Raw genomic sequence first — 23631 nt, 5'->3', positions numbered from 1 at the left:
TAGCTACATAAATAAATGGAATTACATAAGGTTTGCACTAATTTAAATTGCTTCATGGTAATGAAACCATATTAACACTAACTTGTACATTCAGAGGTAAAGGATATGTCCTTGTGTATGCATACTGCTGCTAACTCCTAAATTCTTTCCAGATGGCATTCCTAATTTTTAAATTATAATAGAAACACAAATATACTGAGTGCCTGTTGGTAGTAGGATTCATAATTTTAAGGAAAAAGTCTGGAATGATGAAAAGATTATATTTTTTTTAAGAATCTGAAATTTATAATCTACAGTAGGCTACTGAGGTGACTGTGGAGAAACATAGCCCCTGGCTTTATCTGTCTGTAACCTGAGATTGTGCTTCCTTTCTGTGGCAGTTTACTCAGGCCTGAGAGCCTCAGGCTGGTCTGGAAATAGTCCCCCTCAACAGAATCATGCAGACTTTCCCATGAACCTCCTAGGATTCAGGATAAATCCCTTAGTTGCTCTCCACCTAGTCTTCTTACCTGCTGCTCTCAACATTGACCCCTGGTGTCCCCTGGTAAAGACTCAGAAGACAGGCTGTCCTCACCCCAAATGGCCTGGCCTGGCTCCTTGCCAGCAACACACCTGGGTGCAGCCTGTCCAGACTTCCTGCTGTCCTGCCTGGTGACTACCACTCTGCCACTTGCGTTAGCTGCTAGTTAAAGCAGGGGTCAGCCAGTTGTGGTGGTACACATCCATAATCCCAGCACTCTGGGAGGTTGATTGTGGGGGTGGTTCTAGCCCAGTTGGGCAATTGAGTGACTTAGGTGAGACCCTTTCTCAATTTAAAAAATAAAACACTGGAGGGTCCACAAAAAAGAACAGGGGTAAGTGCTTCTAAGCACTAGAGGGAGATAAAGTACCACTCCTCCTCAGCTGGAACCATCCAGGCATTTTCACTCTTGGCCCAATTGCCCTGGCTTCTCAGGGTTGAAGAGGGCCTTCTTCCCTCTCCAAAGTCCACCTGTCTTCCTGCTCTGTAACAAGCTGCTTCCCGGAAGGCTGGCAGAGCACCTCAGCAGTCTAGTTGGAGTTGAGGAGATGACCCTCATTGCCTCAGATGTGCTTTTGCTACATGGTTTGACTAAAATGAGGACAAAATACTTTGCCATGGGACGCTTTTTCAGAGTCTGAATCATATAATCTTATTGGTGGTTGCTATCACTGGTTGGAATTAGCATCATTAGGATTCTGGGCTTTCAACAGTGCTGTTCTCACTTCTCACCCCAAATTCACTCTTAAACTTGCTTTCATATCTATGAGCTCTGCACAGAGGTCATAGCTTATCTGGCTACATTTCCACCAGGACCCAGTGGAAACAAGCAGAAGGACAGTGCTACCTTATGTGTAGTTAATATGGCAAGAGAAGCCACCCTCTGAAGGAGACCTTATCAACCAGCTGCCTCCCTTCCCTCACATACCAGCTGTGTAAAGAGTGATCTTTAAAAAGCTCCAGGAAGGACACTCCCCCTGAACCATATTAACACTTTTCCCAAATGTGATTTATTTTTTTGAGTGGGTCACGCTTTTTAAAGACATTAAATTCTCCTGGAAATGCTACATTTCTAAAAGATGATTTGCAAGGCTCATTGATAAACAAAAAAGGCCCAGAACAGTCTCCAGCAGAACTGTCTGTACTTTTTCTCCTGTACCTGTCAGAACAGCAACAATATCCAGAGGTCTGCCTTTTCTTTAAAATAAACTCTTCATATAAGTATTGCCATCTTCGCAGGAGTCTCCTGCAAAGTCCATGTCTTCTAATGAAGCACTAAGGACAGAAAAAGGAAAGCTAAGTAACATTTTGATTATGTCTTTCACAATTAAAAGGTAGCAAAATTGGAAAATTGGAAGCCAAGGTGAAGTTATTTTCAATTTTGTTTGATCTCTATTTGAAGATACACAGATGAATTAAGATGAAGTGATGTTTCAGAAGGACAAAACTGATGGTACACACATACTGGAGGTCACTTGCTGATGAATGAAACATTACTGACAACTCAGTAAATATGATTTGTCAGAGAAAATTAACTAGCTGTGAATTTGATAATTTAAGTTTCAAGTAGTCATGACAGTTTATCTTGGTGGATAGCATTATTTGGTTACCTAGGCCTTCGTCATTGTATACCGATCCTAAGTATAACTCTGCCTCTCCTTTCTAAATCTATGTCACTAGTAACCAAACTTTTCTCAGGAAGAATTCTGGTTAACTTTGAAAGATCATGCATAGTTCCAGCACAGTGTGAAAAACAGTATGTGCATGAGCTAAATCTTTCAAGTGGAATTCTGGAATGAGGCTAAAGGATCTAAAAGCAGGCTGATGTATAGAATTGGCATAACATGGAAAAGCTGTGTGTGATTTTCTTAAACCATACTATTACTGTAATATATGTTATCCAGGGACAAAAATTAACCTAACCATCACCAGCTAACAATTCTAATTAATATCTATGAAGAAAAAGCAAAATAGATAAATCAACTGTAAGGCCAAGAGCTGGGACTAGCTGTCCATCTACTCTCAGAATCAGGGATTGATTTCAACAAATCTAATAACCCTGAAATGAAAAAAGAACACATTCAGTGATTAGAAGATTTCAAAACTATAATAGTACAAAAGATCCTAAAGAGATAATTGACAATGTGAAATAGGAAGAAACGGGCTGAAGGTGTAGAGAAAGTGGGAAGGGTAGGGGAAAAGTAATAAGGGAAAAGAAAAATATGAGAAAATGAAAAAATGGAAATGAAGTGTTTGTAAACGGGAAGGGAAGAGGGGAAGAGGGAGGGCAAGGACAAGGGGAAAAAATGAGAACCAAGACCTGTCATGTAAAGGTAACAATCCCAATAATGAATGTAACTATACTCTATACCAAAAATGTACCAATAAACTCAATTTAAAAAATAAATAGATAAAAATAAAAAAGATTTCAAAATGGAAAAGAGATAAAAATGCAATTTTCTTTCTACTGCTCATTCACTCAAGACCCCAAATTTTGCCTTGCATTGTGACACACGCTTGTAGACACAACTACTACAAAAACAGATGCAGGAGTATTACATGAGTCCCCAAGTTCAAGACCAGCCTGGGCAACATAACAAGACCTCCTCTACAAAAATATTTAGTAATAACCAAAGCAGTGATTAACTGATGCTTATCTGATACTTACGCTTCTTTTGTGTTACTTTCTGGCATAACTACCATTACTCCCTTTACCTGATTTCCATGTTCTTAATTATTCTGGGTCTGAAACTCCAGAATGTGTTGGCATAATGTGCTACAAAGTTGGTATGGAGCACTGAGTGATGAGAGCAACAGCAAAATATTGCAGGGAAGGATGAAAAAGAGCAGAGCCTCTGTCTAACCGGGCATTGTGAATTTATACTTGCTCCATCCAGTTAGGAAAAGACAAACCCATCTCTACTGCCCTAAGAAGAAGTGTCTAGACTCTGATTATTAAAATCAGAACGGGATTCAAGTAGAGATCCAGAGAACAGTGAAGGAAAGCCCAACCTGCAAACTGTGTCTGGCAACCTTTTGCTTTTTAGAGTAAGTAAGAGTAACAGCACCGGCTGGAGGAGATTACTACACATAGGGAAAGAAATATTTTGCATACTCAGAGGAAATGAGAACCTGAATTACATTTGGTGGAGGAACCAGAATAAACTTGTAGAATCTCATTTGATATCCTTAGGATTTAAGAAGAAACACAAGCCAAAAGCCTTAAAAGGAGCCTGTGGACTCAAATGGAAAAAAAAGTCCAATTTCAAATAGGATAAGAGAAATTAAAAGACTTAATTAAAATTAAGTCTCCAAAAAAAGTGGGGATAATTCATCTTCACAGTATCAACTTATAAATGAATATTAAAAAAGAAGACAAGCTGGGTGTTATGGTCAATGCTATCACAGCCCTTAGGAGGCTGAGGCAAGAGGATCATTGCTAGCTCAAGGCCAACATGGGCTACCTAGTGAGTTCAAGGCCAACCTGAACAACATACAGAGATCCTATCTCAAAAAAAATTTAGATAAAAATAAAAGATATGCGAGAAAATAGAATGGAATGGAGGGTCTAGGACACAGAGGCTAAAGATATATGTTCCCAAGGGAAGTGTCATACAAGAAAGGAAATCAATAGCAGAAGTGGGGAAATACATTTCCTAGGAGAGAGAAGGGAGCTCTTATTCAGGAAGAAGAGGCTTACAGTATTCTAAAGAAGAGACCCTCATTGAGACACATGTTGCTCTCAGATGTAAATAACATAAAGAATCCTTCAAACACTTGGACAGGGGAAAAGCCACTACACACTAATAAATGAAAATAATTGAAACTGCCACTCATTGTGGGGCACTCCTGTAATCCCAGCAGTTGAGAAGCTGAGGCAGGAGGATTGCCACAAGTTGGAGGCCAGCCTGGACAATATAACAAAACTCTGTCTCAAAAGCAAAAAAAAAAAAAAGTCGAGGCTAAGACTTTTCGCCTCCAAAAACTCCAGACAGTGGAGCACAGGTTAGAGGACTGTGGGAGAACCATCTTGGACACTATTTCATCTCATTCATATGAGCAAAAGGCCTGTGGACTCAGGGCTGTAACAGTCAGCTGCAACAGCCGGCTGCCCTTCATGCAGAAGGTTACTGACGATGCTATCCAACACCGAGAAAGTGAAGCAAAGTTCAGAACACTAAAGTAAAGGAAGCATAGATTGGAAAACATTAAGCATTAGGAGTAAGTTAAGCTAGAGTTAAGTCTAAACTGTTATGCAGAAGAATTTCAAAACTCCATGAAATGTCAAATAATAATTTTGTAATAATACCTCTAAAAATGCACAGAAATTGTACTAAGGTTTAAAAGTCAGTGGACAAGAGGAAAGTAGTTAAACAGAGTCTGCATATTAAAAGGAAAAAAGTAGGTAGCAAGGAAGTGCTAAGTACTAAAAGCACAAAAGATGCAGAATGTGAAATCATTTATATCAGCTACAACAACTGGCTTTCAAATTGGTTCATAAAAAAAAAACAAAATGTAAACCAAATATAAACAAAGCATCACTTAAATATTTACAAAATAAAAGATATGTTGGAAACAAAATTGTTAAAGATAATAGTCATTTTAATTTCAGAAAAGTAGAACAAAATGTAAAGAAATTTCAAATATATAAAGAGGATCAATTTATATTGATAAAAATATTCACACTAAAGCCATACTTGTCATGACCTTCTGTGTACTGCAAAGTAATCCAACACACTTGAGAAATAATAAGCTTCTTATACTTATATATTTTTGCTTTTGGAGGAAGAGCAGATTTATTGATTTAATGATAATGAGATGCTCTTCTGATCTCTAGCACCTGACCTTTGGTTCTAAGATCTAGGATCTTTATCAATGGAAAGTGGACAGCTGGCCCTATCAAGCTGTAAGTCCCAGACTCCAGGGTGCACATGGAGCATCTTAAGAGCTGAGAAAGATACAAGCTCCTCTCAATAGATTTCAATGGGCCTGAGTTGCCACATTTCCTATCAGCCCCCACTTGATGTTGAGGCTGTTGAACTAAGAGAGCTCCAGCCAGGGTAAAACTAAGGCTTGGACGCCCCATACTCTGCCACAAGAGCCTGGATAGGTTGGAAAAGTTCAGGGTGAGTTGAAGGAAATATGAATGACACTTTTCTATTTCACATTTAGGAAAAGGAGAGGTGCTGCTTTGTTTATGATGTGAATGATTGGAGAACTAGAACGCAGGCCATAAGAGTAACCATGATTAAATAGATGGTGTATCATATAATGTGATGTACAAGAGAAATAAACTCTGTCAACAAGGCAAGAGTTAAAAGAAAAGGCCAAAGTGAGATGTAAAAAGTAAAAGTACAAGGAGAGGACAAAAGGAAAATCAGATAATCTGTTGTATTTACAAAGAAATAGGAGAAATAATTCACAAATCACAAGAAAAAAGTCTTGCTTGAGGATCTTCTTCAGGAGCCCTGTCTTAGTAGTAACCTTATTTTTATAAGAAGTTAACTTTGCTTACAGATAGACCTTCTTTTCCCTCCTGCCTTTCAATATAGTTATTTCATAATTTTCATTAAATCAAACATTCTGTCATCCCCAAAACTGCTTACTACAAGTTGTGCATGTACAATGGCTACATTTTTTACGCTTGTTTTTCTTAGCGTTGCTTGTTGACTATCGTTTTGCTTGCTTGATTTTTATGCACTTAATATTTTTTACAAGTATCTCAACCTACTGAAAGAACATTGTCTTTGAAATGGCCAGAACATCGTAATCACCCACGTTTGTTCTTCTAGAAATGGTGTTCTTCCCCATTTATCCTTCTGCTCCTGGCTGGACCACGGTCTCCATGTTCTACACTCACGTTACTCCTCTTTGATGTTGCCCTTTTTCTTAACCATATTTCATTTTGTCCTCATATTTTATTAGTGCATATATACCAGTGATTTCTTGAACATATATAAAATGTGTATATTTTAGTCCTTGCATGTCTGAGAAATTGTCCATCTAACTTGTGTATTAGTTTGGCTGTGTTGAAAATCATCTTCATTTAGAATTTTGAGATCACAACTCTGCTGCCACCTAAGTTCTTATGTTGTTTTGAGAATCTTGATGCTATTTTAACTTCCAGTCATTTTCTGAGAACCTGTTTTGCCAAATCCTTGAATGTTTTTTGAAAGTGTTTTTCGATCTACTCTTTATCTCTAGTAATGTGAATTTCATGTAGATATGTTTTTTTCTCATTGAGTTTATTGGTACATTTTAGGTATACAGTACAGTTACATTCAGCATTGGGATCTTGTATCTTCACATGACAGATCTTGGTTCTTGTTTTTTCCCCTTACCCCTGCCCTCCCTTCATCCCCTCCTCCCTTCCCTATTTACAAATACTTTATTTCCATTTTCTCATATTTTTTCTTTTCCCTTATTTCCTTTCCCCTACCCTTCCCACTTCCTCTACACCTTTAGCCCTTTTGTTCCTATTTCACATTGTCAATTATACCATTAGGATCTTATGTACAATTATAGTTTTTCACACCAGAGAAACTATTTGGTATTTACACATGTGTGACTTATTTCATTTAAGAGTATACCCTCAATATGCACCCATTTTCCTATGAATGACTAATTTCTCATTCTTTATGACTGAGTAGTATTCCATTTTGTAGAAAAACCACATCTTTATCCAGTTTCCAACGGATGGGCAAATGGGCAGTTTCCAAGTTTTCATGTTGATATTTTTTGACATGCTTAGGATTTTTCCATTAATTTTCCTGGGAATTTTCTAGACACATTTCATCTTTCAGCACTGGACACTTCTGCATTATTTCTATGACAAATGTCTTTGTTTTCTCTTGCTTCTTTGTATGCAGTTCCTGTTAGTAATATGTTGTACTTCATGGGTTGATTCTCCAATTTCTTTATCTTTTTGTTCATATTTTCCATTTCTGTCTCTTATTTCTACTTGCTTGGAAATTTCCTGGACTTTATCTTTCAAAATTTATTTAATATTTTACTTACATTATTATAACTTTCCTTTTCTCTGACTATTCCTTTTAAATAGTTTGTTCATTTATAGCTTTGTGTATTCTCCTATGTCTGTGAATATTTATTATAGTGTTATAGGGCTTTTGTTTGATTTTAGAGGTTATTTATAGGGTTTTTTTTTTGGCTTTCTGCTTTTCACTCATTCAGTAAAAATAAATTTTCCTTTGGCTAGCATTTAAGAATTGCTTATCGTTTATATAGTTCAAAAGGATAATATGCTTGTTAAGAGCATACACTGGAATCAGATGCCCTGCTTAGAATCCTGACTGCAACATTTAGTTGCCATATATAAAGTCTGCAGATGAGTTACTTTGTTCCATGCATGTTATGGTTTATATCTAGATGTCCCTCAAAGTCTCACGTACTCTTTCATAGGTAGGGCTTTTGGGAGGTGATTGGATTAAAGGTGTAAGATACCCAGTATGGGTTGTTTCCCTGTGGAGTTTATAGCTAAATGTGATGTTGGGAAGTAAAGATGATTGGGAGGAGGTGGGTCACTGGCGGCATAGGCTGCAAAGCCAAATCTCCCTTCCTTTTCCTTTGATCCATCTCTCCTGCCTACTTGCCATTCCGTGAACTGTTTCTCCTCTGCTGTGTTCCTCTGTCACACCCTGGAGCCAGACAACTAGAGACTGAAACTTCTACGAACTGTGAGCCAAAGTAAACTTGTCCTTTCTTAAATTGTGGTTGTTGAGTACTTTTTCCCAGCAATGAAGAAAGTAACTAAGAAAATGTGACATGATCACCTCATCTGTAAAATGGGAAAGATAGATGTTATGTTTTCTTTTTAATTTGTCAGTGGTTTCTATAATTTACATTGTATATTTTTGAGGTCTTATTTTTCTCAACTTTAATCTTATGACTTATAATATTTTATTTTTAGATTTATCTGTTTTTCCTTATGTTTTGTTTTTGTAACCTTTTGAATTAAATATGTATTAATTTTATCTTTGTTCTTTCTCATTTAAGGCTATAATTTTGGTTCTTTATACAACTTTGGCTTTATTAAATTAATTTTGATATGTATGCTTTTAACTATCACTATATTATAAGCATTTTATATGTATAGTTTTGATTTATTCTTTGATCAATGTATGGCATTAAAACTTTTGAATATTTCAGGATTTAGTTTGGACTGTTATATTTATTGCTGTGTGAGGACTGAATGTGGTCTTGCCTCTAATTATAATTATTTTTTAAATATACTGAGGTTTTTAAAGCAATGCTCACTACCATCATTTCATGAAAGATGAAAAGAAAGTATATCCTCTATATGAGCTATATTTTTAAACATTTTAATATTATCAAATTTGTTGATATTATTAAAATCCTTTATATGTTAATATTTTTATGATCAGTTAGGTTAAGGACTGAAATTATGTAAAAGTTTCCAATTATTATAGCAACCAAACCATCCCAACTGATATCAATCCCAAAAGCTTTCAATGGGCTTATAACTTTCCACAACCATATCAGTAAATCCTCTCAATAGCTCTCAAAAATAGGAACCATCAGTCACCCCCCTCAGATGACAAAAGTAAGGCATTTAAAATTTCAGATTTTTCCATGCCACATAGTTTGCAAATAGTACACTCAGAATTTCAACCACAGCTGGGCTTCCTGACTGGCTTCTACTCTTTATCAAAGCGCAATGTTGCACCTATTGCTGCAACTCCCATTTTTCAACCAACCACATGTTAGGCCATAAAAAAAGACTCAAATATATGAAAGGATGAAAATCAAACAAAATATTAAATAGCCAAAATGTAATTGATGCTGGAAATTAATTTTTAAAGCAGTAACTTAAATGGTCCTATACTTTGAAATTAAATAGCCTGTATGCCAGGGGCTGGGGATTTAGCTCAGTGGTTCTGCCGCTTGCCTTGCAAGTGCAACCCAAGTTTGATTCCCAGTACCTAAAACAAACAAACAAGCAAAAAATACAATAGCCTATATGCCAAGTGAAAAATGATGAAGTAAAAAATATGCTAGCCATACAATATATAGACATTACACATGAAAAATTGAAATTTTTATAAGAATATTAACAAAAAATGCATTAAAATATTTGGTACATATAATGTGGTTAAAAACATTATTTAGAAATAATATATGATTTCAATGTGATTTTAAAAAGAAAGAAAACAATAAACTAAATATCCATTTTAATTAGTTATAGAAAGAACAACAAAAAAATGAAGCCCAAGTATTACCTTTAAATCAAAATATGAAAAATAGAAAATAGCTAAGTAATTGAGAGACTCAAAAACTAAATGTTGATTGATTCCTTGCAATTACAAGTAAAACTGATACTTGATAAATGTAAAAAATGAGATAACATTAAAAATTATTTAAAAAATTCACACAAATCTAATAGACACCGAAAACATCATGACAGGATATGATGATCAGTTTTGTCTCTAAAACTGAAATTTTGATGAATTTATCACATTTTTGGAAAATACAACATCAAAACTGACACTAGAAAAACAGAAATAAGTTAAAACCAATCATATAGAAAAAATTAAATTAGTAATTGAAATCCTCCACATAAATATACCTCAAGGTTCATATAGCTTCTCTGGTTAGTTGTGCCAAAGACTTAAAAAAATTCAAACCTTGTATAAATTTTCTCAGATACTAAAACCAGAGAATACAAACTCCACTTCATTTAAAAGGTCACCTTCACCATGATACTAAAATGTATAGACATTATAATAAGGAAACTTATAAGGCCATCTCATTCATAAAAATCTTTGAAAAATCTCTAAACAATGTTACTAACAAGTTGAATTCATCAGTGTGTAAAAATGATGGTACCTCATAATGTAGTTGATTTTATTTCAGGAATATGAAATTAGGTTAACATTTTAAAGTCAGTTAAGGCAATTTACAGCATTAAAGAGTAAAAGCCATATGATGCTCTTTTTTTTTTCTTTCATTGAGTTTATTGGTACATTTTAAGTATACAGTACAGTTACATTCATTATTGAGATCTTGTAACTATACATGACAGGTCTTGGTTCTTATTTTTTCCCCTTTTCCCTGCCCTCCCTTCACCCACTCCTCCTTTCCCCATTTACAAACACTTTCTTTCCATTTTTTCATTTTCTCATATTTTTTTCTTGTCCCTTATTACCTTTCCCCTACCCTTCCCACTTTCGCCACACCTTTAGTTAGCCCTTTTCTTCCTATTTCACATTGTCAACTTGTCACACATGTGTGACTTATTTATTTCACTTAGGAGTATATCTTCAATATGTATCCATTTTCCTATGAATGACTCTAATTTCTCATTCTTTATGGCTGAGTAGTATTCCATTTTATAGAAAAACCACTTCTTTTTTATCCAGTCTTCGACTGATGGGCAAATGGGCTGTTTCCAAGTTTTAGCTATTACAAACTGTGCCGCTATAAACATGGGTGCTCATATATCACTGTGGTATGATTCTTTTAGTTCTTTTGGAAAGATACCCAGCAGAGGGATGGCTGGGTCAAATGGAACCTCTAGTCCCAGCTCTTTGAGGTATCTCCATATTGATTTCCATAGTAGTTGCAACAGTCTGCACTCCCACGAACAGTGAAGAAGGGTTCCTTTCTCCCCACAACCCCACCAACATTTGATATTGGTTGATTTCTTGATAGAAGCCATTCTTTGTGGGGTGAGGTGGAATCTCAGTGTTATTTTCTTCTGCATCTCTTGAATGACCAGTGATGTGGAACATTTTTTTCATATATTTATTTGCTACTTTTACTTCTTTGACTGAGAAATGTCTGTTCATTTCAGATGCCCATTTTTTAATTGGGTCTTTATATTTTGGGGGGGGCTGGTTGTTTTGAGTTCTTTATATATCTTCGATAATAGTCCTTTGTCTGAGGAGCAGCTGGTAAACACTTTTTCTCACATTGTAGGTTGTCTCTTAGTTCTGTTGATGGTTTCTTTTGCAATGCAAAGCCTTTTTAATAAGATGAGATCCCAGTTGTTGATTCTTTCTGCTAGTTCCCGTGCCGCTCTGAGATCTTCTCTATCCGGCCTGCCTGGGCCCAGTGGGCAGGACTGGGTAGCAGTGCCCTCCCCTGCCTGCACTGCCATGATACTCTTAATAAATGTTTTAAAAGCATTTGTTAAAATCCAAGATCTATTTGCACTTTTATGTATTTATTTACTTTTATTTGCATTTATTTTATGCTGCATTTATTCCCATGCCATAGTTTTTGTTTCTTTAGTTTCTTCTGGGATAGCTTTTTCTTCTGTGTGACCTTCTCTTCTAGTTTAAGGATAGTGTGTTCCTTTTCAGTGAGAATCATCTCAGTGGTACAGGCCGCTCATGCATACAAGCTCTATAGTCACAGTGGAACATCTCAGCTACCCGTTCAATGACCAGACACTCTACATTTCAGTTTAGCATTGCTCTGCATTTTGTAAGCATGTGCAGCAAGATTTCATCCCTCTTTGGAGGCCACTAACTATCTAGTTCCACTGTTTGGATTTAAGCTACTCACAGGAAAAGTCACTTATATTTTTAAAACAAATAAGAACAGAATTCTCTTAATCTGACAAAGGGAATTATATCAATCACAATAAGCTACATCACCTTATGATAACAACCAATACCCCAAATCTTAGGGGCTTAAAGCAATAAGTGACTTAAAACAACACAGGCCTATTTCTCGTGTGTGAAGCTATCTATTCCTAGTGAGCATGGAGCTCTGTTTACTGCAGCCACTTAGGGACCCAGCCTGATAGACGGTACTGGTCACAGGCCCAAAGGGAACAGGAGTTTGGAGATCCTTTGCAGGCAGTGAAAAATCTCCATCATGAAAGTGACACTTTTCACTTCTATTCACTAATGTCCAGGGCTTGCTCAACCTCAACAAGGCCCCAAAGTGCAGTTCCACTATGGACACTATAAATAATATGCTTTAGAGCCTCTGGACTCTTTTATGTTCCTCTGAAGAGTGTCAGCTCCCATTCCACAGGCCCATCGGATGTATACTCCAAGCTGGGTCTTCCTGTGGCAAACAGCAGTGAAGCTCTTCTCTCAAGGTTGCTCACTTTCAGCTGTTGCTCATCATCAGGGATCTCTAGGGCTTTCTCCACATGTAATTCTTAGCAGTCAGCTAAAGGGGAGTTTACTGAAGGTTTTTAGTTTACTCCCTCCCTCTCAAAAACCCTCCTCCAATTTCTTATCTGCTCTGCCAGCACAGAGCTCCACTCTCCGTCATCCAAGCGAATTTACTCACCACTTTCTTCTGCCTTGGGCCACACACTTAATTCCAAGGCAAAGGCTTTAAATTCCCTTTCCACCAAAATATGTTTCCTCTTTCAAGGGCAGATAGCCCTCCAAGATCTAGCCACCTTGAATGCTTTGACACAACATCCAAGGATTCCCACCAACAATCTAACTGAAAATTACGTTTTCAACTTCTATTTCCTTTCATTCACCCTGTGCTTTAGCAAAGCTGAAATGTGCTGTAGAACTTGCCATTTTCTACTTCCACCTCTGCTTTCTTTCACAATGTCCACTGTCACATTTCCAAATGCCTAAGCACTAAGTGACCTTCAAAGTCCAGATCTAGTATTAATTGTTCTCAGAGCAACTCCAGATTTTCCTCTCTACTTGCTGCCCTAACTCCAGTCCTGAGCTCACCTTGCTTTCCCTTTCCTATGAAGCTCTGTAGCTTTCCCTCTCATGTCACATGGAATTTAACTTCACAAAGTATTGTTTACCCTCGACATCTAATGCATAACAGAGGCATCAAAATATTTGCAAAATTAATTTAATAAAGTACACGATGGCTATCCATACTGAAATTTGTATGGGTGCCAGAATCAAAGGCATAAAGTGGCCATTTGGGTCTGCCACAATATCATATCTTGTATAAAACTATCATTTAAGGATGCCCTAATTTGCAACACTAAATAGGGTATAATGATATAATGTTCTCCATTTATTGCAAGCAGCAGTGAGAGTAAATTTCTATTTATTCATCTAAATTCTCCTGTGATACTCTTTTGTTTATGTGCAGCAACATACATTTCTGATCAGGCCTTCTGGACAGTAACGCTGGCTGTGAAAAAAGTACAGAGCTAACACTGAAGGGACATAACACAGTGGAATCATTAGATGAGCTCTAATGAAGGAAGTCACTGTGCAGAAAAGGATAAACATGCATGACACAGCTAAAGAAACTTCAGCAACAACATTTAAAAAGAAGCAAAATATTCTTAAAGAAAGAATCCCAATGGGAAAACCACCAAGTAAAGATAAAATATGAGAATCCCTATCATAATACAAAAAATGTTTTAAGAATCTTTTTAATTAGAAAAGAACAACTGGAGGTAAAACGGATATCCCTCATTTTATAATCTAATCATTTCACATATGTATCTTGAGATTTCCCAGGTAAATTATTTTTTTTCTGTCTCGTGTTTATTGGTGCATTTTAGGTATACAGTACAGTTACATTCATCATTAGGATCTTGTACCTTTACATTATAGGTCTTGGTTCTCATTTTTCCCCATACCCCTTCCTCCCTTCCCTATGTACAAAAGCTTTGTTTCCATTTTTTCATTTTCTCATATTTTTTCTTTTTCCTTATTTCCTTTCCCCTACCCTTCTCACTTCCCCTATACCTTAGCCTTTTTCTTCCTATTTCACATTGTCAATCATGGCATTTGTATCTTATTTACATATTTAGTTTTTCACACCAGAGAAACTATTCGGTATTTAAAAATGTGTGTGTATTATTTATTTCATTTAAGAGTATGACCTCAATATGAATCCATTTTCTTATGAATGACTCTAATTTCTCATTTTTATGGCTGAGTAGTATTCCATTTTATAGAAAAAACACATCTTCTTTATCCAGTCTTCAACTCATGGGCAAATGGGCTGTTTCCTAGTTGTAGCTATCACAAACTGTGCTTCTATAAACATGGGTGTGCATATATCACTGTGTTATGATTCTTTTAATTCTTTTGGAAAGATACCCAGCAGACGGATGGCTGGGTCAAATGGAACCTCTAATCCTAATTCATTGGGGTATCTCCATATTGATTTCCATAGTGGTTGCACCATTGTGCACTCCCACCAACAATGGAGAGGGTTCTTTTCTCCCCACAACCCCACCAATATTTGTTATTGTTTGATTTCTCGATAGCAGCCATTCTTTGTGGGGGTGAGGTGGAATCTCAGTGTTGTTTTCATCTGCATCTCTCGAATGACCAGTGATGTGGAACATTTTTTCATACATTTATTTGCTGCTTTTACTCCTTTGTATGAGAAATGTCTGTTCATTTCAGATGCCCATTTTTAAATTGGGTCTTTATATTTGGGGGGAGCCTGATTTTTTTGTATTCTTTATATATTTTAGATAATAGTCTTTTGTCTGAGGAGCAGCTGGTAAAAATGTTTTCCCACATTGTGGGTTGTCTCTTAGCTCTGTTGGTGGTTTCTTTTGCAGTGTAGAAGCTTTTTAATAAGATGGGATCCCAGTTATTGATTCTTTGTGCTAGTTCCAATGCTACTGAGGATTTGTTCATAGTCTTTCCTATGCCATTGTCTTCAAGGGTTCTGCCTATCTTACCTTCCAGCAAATTCATTTGTTTGTTTGTTTTTTGGTGCAAGGAATTGAACTTGGGTCCTTGTGCTTGCGAAGCAGGTGGTGGAACCACTGAGCCAAATCCCAAGCCCTCTTCCAGCAGATTTAGTGTCTCTTTTCTAATATTTAGATCTTTAATCCACTTGGATTTTATTATATTGCATGGTGAAAGATAAGTGTCTAGTTTTAATCTTTGGCATATTGAAATCCAGTGTTTCCAACATCATTTATTGAAGAGGCTATCTTCCTCCACTGAGGATGGTTGGCACCTTTGTTAAAGATGAGGTAGATGAGTACATCTGGAGTTGTTTTTGTATCTTCCAATCTATTCCACTGATCCTCGGGTCTGTTTCTTTACCAGTACCATGCTGTTTTTATCACAGTGGCTTTGCAGTATAGCTTTAAACTGAGAATTGTTATACCTGCTACCATGTCTCTGTGGCTTAGGATGGCTTTTGCTATTCTAGGTCTCTTCTGGTTCCATATGAATTTTTGGATTCTTTTTTCTAGTTCTGTGAAATATACTGTTGGAATTTCAATCAGCATTGCATTGAAACTGTACAGCAGTTTTGGTAGTATGGCCATTTTCACTATGTTGATTCTTCCTACCCAGGAGCAGGGGACATCTTTCCGTTTTCTTATATCCTCTTCAATCTCTTTTTTCAGTGTGCTGTAATTTTCAATGTAGTGGTCTTTTGTCTCCTCCATTAGATTGATTCCTAGATACTTCATTTTTTTGGATGCTATTGTGAAAGGAATTGTTTTCCTTAATTTCTCTCTCAGTGAGTATGTCATTTGTATACAAGAAGGCTATTGATTTTTGAGTATTGACCTTGTATCCAACTACTCTGCTGAAAGTGTCAATTAAGTCTAGAAGTCTTTTGGTGGAATTTTTGGGTCTTGTAAATTATTTTAAAAGTGATAACTGTAAAACAATAATGGTTTTTAATTTAAGAATATAATTTTTGCTGAAAATATGGAAAAGAGGTATATTACCTAGCATAATTTTGGTTACAAGATACAAAAAAGAAAGTTTACTTAAATTGCCTTAGTAAAGTTTGTTTCATGACTCACATATGTGTTAGGAATGGTTTAATCTGGTAGCTCCATACTGTCACTCTCTACTCTGTTATGTGGAAGGTCATGCTAAAGCCAACTCCATTCTTGGCCTCAAGAAGCTCCAAATAAACACAGGACTACATGCTTACCCATTCACACCTATATAAAAAAACAAGCACTGCTGACTGTATTTTTAGAAAAAAATATAAAGACAAATATTTGAATGATTCTACCATCCCAGCACATGCCTGCCTCTTCCGAAGAACTGTGTCCAAGGGGAAAGGACCATAATGACTTGATTGATTACGTTGGTCATGTAATCCACATGTCACAGGGGTGGTGAAGGAGAATATTTTGGCTCCCTAAAATAACATGAATTCTATGACAGAGACATCACTGTACACACCTATCTGTCTGCTCTCTATTTCTGAACTGTCTAGTTATGCACATCCCTGGGTCTAACTCTGCAGGAGAGACTTGTGTCTTTTTCAGACTGGAGCCATTCAAAACCAAACACACAGATCTTACATCTCTCTCTGATTCTGTGTTGACAACCCATGAAAAATGGTTAATCTGCAGCAAACTTAGCCTACACTAACCAATTTAAATGCCCAAGTGAAAATCCATAGCTACTAAGGAAAGTGGAATCTAGAATCTTGTATCTTAAAATATCATTTTCTGGGGAAGTCACCTCCACCTTGTGAACTTTCAATGAACTTGTAATAAAGACTGCTTCTTTCTGTTCCTGTTTGAGAGGTAACATGGCACATTTGAAAGCTACAGACCTGGACCTGTGTACTAGTGCTAGCCTACAAATTTGTGCAACTTCATCCATCTCACTGAGCTTGAATGATTAGTTCTCACCTCTAAACTAAGAATAATTCATATCTTGGAGAGCTATGGTGCAGATAAGGGTGTAGATGTGCCCAGGTGTGAACAACCACAGACTTGTAGTGTTTTCCATTCTTCCTATTTGATAGTTACTGGACTTCTGCCTTCCTCTCTCCCCACTTCTCATACTTACTGTTCATTGCTATGCTGTCTTTAATTTTCCATCTAAGTGTATTCATAAAATAATTCTGCAGGAATTTATGTGCAGAAATAATGCATCAGTAAAGGCATGATGGTAACACTCCAAGGTACAGGTTAGAAAACATTCTCAGAAGTATTGAACATGTACCTGGCCACTTGAAAGAACGAGGAATCCTTCCAGACCTATAAGGAAGAATCAAAATCAACACTAGTCCCATAGAAACAAGTGACAGGAATGGAGATTACAGCTCTGTGTGACATAAGAGATGATAGAAGAAAGAACTAAAACATAATAAATATATAAAAATATAAATATAAGTATATATAAATAAAGTACATTTTCAAACTGAATCAAATGTGACTATCCCTTTCCCATTTTCAAATTGTCAGTGTTTGGTGTCTTAATTTCATAAAATTAGAACAATATTGCACCAAACTTTTTAGATGACATCCATGAGTTAAATGATGTAAAGATTTTAGCTGAGCATTTGATATATGTATAATAACTGTCATCATCAGCATTGACTTCATTATTTTCTGCCTTAGTTATAGGCAGACTAAAATATCATTAATTAAGTATGATACCAGTTATAAAATAAATATATAAATAAACACAAAAATATATAAAAATCACATGCTTTTATGAGAATATTGTCAATATCTTTAGAAAGGATGCTGGGGATAATCTTAAAATTCTTTAGTAAATCTATCAAAACTGAACCTTAGGTATGGAAAAATACTATAAAGCTCTTCTGAAGAACGTAAAAGCAAAAAAAATAGCTGATGTGCTATCATTTTTCTGTGTAAGTACCACATGCCAAGAGATTGCGCCACTGAAGCTGCACGTGATACTATTTTTCTAGTGGAAAGACTTGATAGTAAAGATGTCTGTTATCTCCCAAATTGTTCCCTAAATATACTAAAACGTTTATCAAAGGGCCAACCATGTTTGAACTTGATCAAATTGTTTCAAAGTTTGTCTCAAAAAATAATGGATTTAGCCGGGTGTGGTGATGCACACCTGTAATCCCAGCACTTGGGAGGCCGAGGCAGGAGGATCACTGTGAGTTCAAACCCAACCTGGGCTACATAGTGAGTTCCAGGTCAGTCTCACCTACATAGTGAGACGCTGTCTCAAAAAAAAACTAAAAAAATAAAATAAATAAATAAATAATGGATTTAAGAATAATCAAGAAAATACTGGGCCAGGGATTTAGCTCGGTGGTTCCACTGTCTGCTTTGTAAGCGCAGGGATGTGAGTTGGATTACTGGTACAAAAAAAAAAAATTGAGAAAAAAATGATAAAGATCTTGAATTCTAAAATGTTAAAATATAAAAGTATAATCTTGAACAATAATGTTCAATGGAAAAAAGAAATATGTACAATGCATTTATAATTTTTTCCAGGTTTTAAATTTTTTTCTACTAAATGACTAAATTCTGTAATTATATGCATATCCTATATTATTTTATTATTGGATTGTTGTTAGTTATAAATAATACCAGTTTTAACATTTTTCATCCTACCTTTGTGCATGTATGCATAGTTCCATAGACTACAGGCCCACAAGTGAAACTGTTTGGTTGTTATATGCATATTATGGTTTTTAAGTATATTGCATTTTTAACTGTTCTCTGTTAAAGCTGAAATGATTTACAATATGGTGTTTATTAGGGTATTTCTTCTCCTAAACTTACTTCTACTCTGAGTGTTAAATTTTTAACAATTTTTTTTGTTCAAAATTAACTGATGCTTTATTTGGTTTATCAATTAATTCAAACACTCTGGAATAAAAATTGTTAATTTGTATTTATTAATTCTTATATTATCTGCTTGGATCCTTGGTCCATTTTTAATGGACTGATTCATTCTTTTATTGGATGATGATAGTCATTATATATTAAGGATATGAACATATAACATCAAAATACTTCTTAGAATTTATTGTTTGCTTTTTATTTGCGTATTGTTTCTAGTTTAAAAGTAAAGAACCTCTTTTCTGATTCCACAGTAGCAAATCATATCTAATAGTAGAAAATGTTCTCTCTATGCAAAAAATCACAGCAATAATGGATTTCATGCCTGAGAAAGTCATACAGGTAGCTTAAACTATCTAGGATGAATAAATTTTCCAACTGTGATTTAAAATTATTTTTCCGTATTGTTCAACAATTTGTCTGTCTCTGGAAATTCTGTCTTCTTGATTATAGTTGAAGGTAGTAAACAGTACAATAGAAATCCAATTTTCTGAATAGGATGGTTCTATAATTTCAGCAGATTCTTCATATTAGACTCTTTCAAAACCTTAACTCTTGAGTTCAAAGTCTTCACTTAGGTCATGACAGTAGCTTTCCATCCATCAACACAAGAATAAACACATTTCACCTTTTTCAATTTACAGAATCGTGTTCTCGTATCTGTTAACATACTTCTTCAAAGGAAAATAATTTTAATTCAAAATTTTTTCTGTAATCCCATTGGAACTATAAGAACCAAAAGATTTCCAAATTCAGGCTATATCTTCATTCTCAAAGAATCAGGAAAAAAAAATAGAATAACAGAAGTAGAAATGAGTGGTCTAAAAAAATCCCTCTTGGATAGGTTAAGGGGTTTTAATAGAGCACACCCTGGCTTTATTTCACAGCCACTCCAGAGATCTTACAGTCATTACCTGCTCATTCAAGTAGATTAAATATTCCTTTTTTAGATATCATCGAGAACAATAGTTGAGGCATTTTACTTGTGGTCTTTGTCAGTCCAGTAACATTCATCACAACCATGTTAATTTAATCAACGTTGCAATTAAACTATTTCCAGTTCTACTATCACTATCCATGCTGAGAGAGATCATTAATGTAACCCCCAAAATGATCAATTAACTATACATGTGGCCATAAACATAATCAACCAAAATTTAATGATAGTGTTGTTCATACTTACATATATAAATTTTATATTTATGTATATTGTTTATTTCTTAATCAATATATTCCATATGACAAAACTCTAATATTGAGAGTTGACAGGCACACTCTAAGCTGTTTTATGCAAGCTTGGAATACACACCCTAAAAGAAAAAGATTGATCACCCAACATCCAAGAGCCACTTCGACCAGCAAAATCTTTTCTACAGTCACCCCATTCAGATTCTTACCTCTTCAAAGTCCTCTCTCAAGTCCTGCTTACGACTGCATGCTATCAACATAAAGGCCTCCTTGGAAACTACAAAATCCATACATTGGTAGGAGAAGCATAAGCATTCATAGATGCATTCGATCATGCATTCATTTTAAGGTATTAAAAAACAGTCAACACACCCATGTTATCCTGTTCCCATATTCAGTCTCCCTGCCTAAATTACTAAAGCATGTAGCTTGATGTAGTGTTGCCTCCTTCTTAAGGAGTGAGGTGATAGGGAGGCATGAATTGGAGAAGCAGAAAACTCAAGATCTCAAGCCTCTGATTCTGTCTAGTCGATAAGGCAAAATGGGCACTCAGGGACCTCAAGCTTGGGAAAACTACTACAGCCTCACCCTTGTTTAGACATGCCTACACACATCTGTTTACTGCTTATCACTTCTAAATGACCCCTAGAAAGACATATTTGCATGATAAAACCAGGTAGAATGTCTTTTTACTCTCTGGGAGTGAAGCCCAAGTCTCTCAGTGGAAATTCATCTGCACAAGCTGGAGCAGAACCTCTAATGAAAGGAGTCCTTTCTCCTAGTATGCTCCTCCTTTCCTGGAAACTTCACCTAAGCATCTGTTCATCACTGGGGTTTGTCCCTGGATCTGGGAGCTTTCCCTATTGCCAGACTAAGCTAAGTGCCCCTGTGATTGGCTGAATAAATACCCTACTCTTCTCAGGAAGGATCATCACAGTGTAAATTATTTACCGTATTAAACTTTTTTGTATCTTCCTCTGTACTGTATTACAAACCCCAAGCAAGTGATGCCTCATCTGTCTTATTCATTTCTGTCTTTCTAATTCCTAGGTGGTGACAGGTATTATAATACATTCTCAATAAATGTTTGATGAAGGAGGATTAGTAAACGAGTCGATGTGAAATACTCTGTTTAATTCCTGACATATAAAGGTGCTCAACATATGTCATCTACTGGTGGTATGAGTCCTGGCACAGATCTGCAGTCCTGAGCACTTAGGGCCTCGCTGACAGACTCTTTGAAAGAATGTCTGCAGCCGCTGTCCTCAGAACAGCACGTTTGAAGGCCCCCAGTTCTTTTATAGTAAACTTAGCTGGGTCTTCCTGGACAAACAAAACAACTTTTAGATTGAGTAAGAGTAGAAAAAAACATCTCCCATCCACCACTGAGCACCATGCTTCACGCCCTTCTTCCTGTCTGCCTGCTCCTGCTGCTCTGAAGCTTTGTTCTTAAATGTCTCCTTTCTAGGGCTTGTAGACTAAATTATGACATTCTATTTTTAGTTGTTTGTCAGAAGATATGTATGTCCTGCAATGTGTCTAAATGCTGTAATAATGAGCCATGATGTTATTGAGCTCTATAGTTATATTTAGGTGAGTTCTCTGAGCTGAGGCTGAACCATCTGTATTCATTACATATGTGTTTACTTTCAAATCAAATAAGACTATAGGCTTGACTGAACCAGAAGATGTGGGCCTGCTCTCCAGTGCTTTCATGCTCCAGTCCCTACTTTGTTGTTGGGGGAAGTGAAGAGACCTACAATTTATTTTTTTAAACGTCCTAGTGATTCCACAGGAAATAGCTGTGAAACCACTAAATGGTACTTTATATTCTTGGACTTTTAACTAAAGATTTAGTTTAATTCAAACTTACCCAGAATGCAACCTTTGTGTCTGGCCTGTTTGTCCTTCACTCTGTAGGAAATGGGGTGGGCAGACTGAGCAGGTGGGGAGATGATCAGCAGCAGTAAGAAAAGGCAGGGTGAGAAAGTGGAGAAAATCAGAAAGAAAAGAGGTGTGGTAGAGGGCAGGCAAGTACTCTGGTGGAGGAGGCCCAAGGACCAGAAGAGCATGGGTGAGGAGAAGTCTCAGGATGTGAAGAGCGCAGGTGAGGATGAGGGCCCAAGAGTAGAAGGGTCCAGGTTGGGGTGAGGACCCAAGATTAGAGAAGAACTGCTGAGGATCCAGAATCAGAAAAGTGCAGGTGAGCATGAGGACCCTGGACCAGAGAAGTCAAAGTGAGGATTTGGACTCAGGGCCAGAGGAAGGTGAGGATGGAGATCCAGATGGGAAAGAGAATGTGAGGATGAGTGAGCACTCAGGATGAGAGAAGTGCAGGTGAGGATGACAACTCAGGAGCAGAGGAGAGAGTGAGGATTAAGTCCCAAACCAGAAGAGAGAGGCTGAGGCTGAGAACCCAGTACCAGAGGCAGGTACTAGATGATGAAAAGCAAGACTACAGGAGTAGAAGTGAGGGTATAGAGGAGATCACAAACTTAAGGATATTGCAATGCAGAGCCAGATAACTTCACAACAGGATAAATGTCAAGGATGAGAAATACATTTTGATGCTGAGTGACTTGGTACTGAACAGGATGCATCACTACTAAATATAAAGAACACAGGAAAAAGAGAAAGTTCATAAAGGAAAACATATCTGTGGAACCCAATTTGAGATGCTGGGATGTTCCAGGATGTTGAAGATGTGAGCTAGAGTTCAAAAACAATACCAGTACTCCCTCATAAGTGTATTGACCCAAGCATCAAATCTTTTGATAGTATTATTCTTTCTGGCACGTACTTTAATATAATAGTATTATTGGCAATCTTTTTCATTAGAAGGTAGAACAGCTTAAAAAATGACTTTGTGGAGGTCTGGAGCATCATTTTATCCATACCAACCTCTGACCTTCTATAATACATGCATTAGAGAGCACTTTTACTTAAATAATTTTAATCTAGTCCTTCTAGAAAGTGAATAACAGGTCCCACAATTGAGGAAACCATGGCCAACAAAGTATAAAGGAGTGGGCCAGGTTCAGACACCCAATAGTCTCTGTCTGATTCTTTAACCCTCTGTATTCCCTACTTGAGCAAATGGCACATTTCTGTCAAACAATTTACATTCCCTTATCTTTTCTCTGCAGTCCAGCTTTCTACTTTGCACTCAGAACCATTCTTTAAGACTATTTTTATCCCTCTGTTCTCTTATGCCTTATTCTTGTTGAATCTTTGTTATCGAAACACTTAAAAGTTTGGCTTTTCAATCCCTACTTTTTTTTTTTTGCTTTTGTTTTTTGTTCTTTTGTTTAGTTTTTGGATTGTTGTTCATACTAGGGATCAAACTCAGAGTGGCAGAACCACTGAGCTAAATCTCTGGCCCTCTTCCCTTTTTTTTGATATATATATATATATATATATATAT

At 36.4% G+C, this 23631-nt stretch overlaps 1 protein-coding gene across 5 annotated transcripts in view; it reads left to right on the top strand.

Moving 5' to 3' along the window:
• Pacrg (parkin coregulated) overlaps positions 1–23631 on the top strand; it is a 543806-nt gene that overhangs the window by 296159 nt on the left and 224016 nt on the right. The window lies entirely within an intron of this gene.

This window comes from Fukomys damarensis, unplaced genomic scaffold (assembly GCF_012274545.1).
Source record: "Fukomys damarensis isolate Sample0158 unplaced genomic scaffold, DMR_v1.0_HiC HiC_scaffold_14, whole genome shotgun sequence".
NCBI lineage: Eukaryota > Metazoa > Chordata > Mammalia > Rodentia > Bathyergidae > Fukomys > Fukomys damarensis.
Note: the sequence above shows the minus strand (reverse complement) of the source record. Positions and strands in the feature narration are given on the sequence as shown.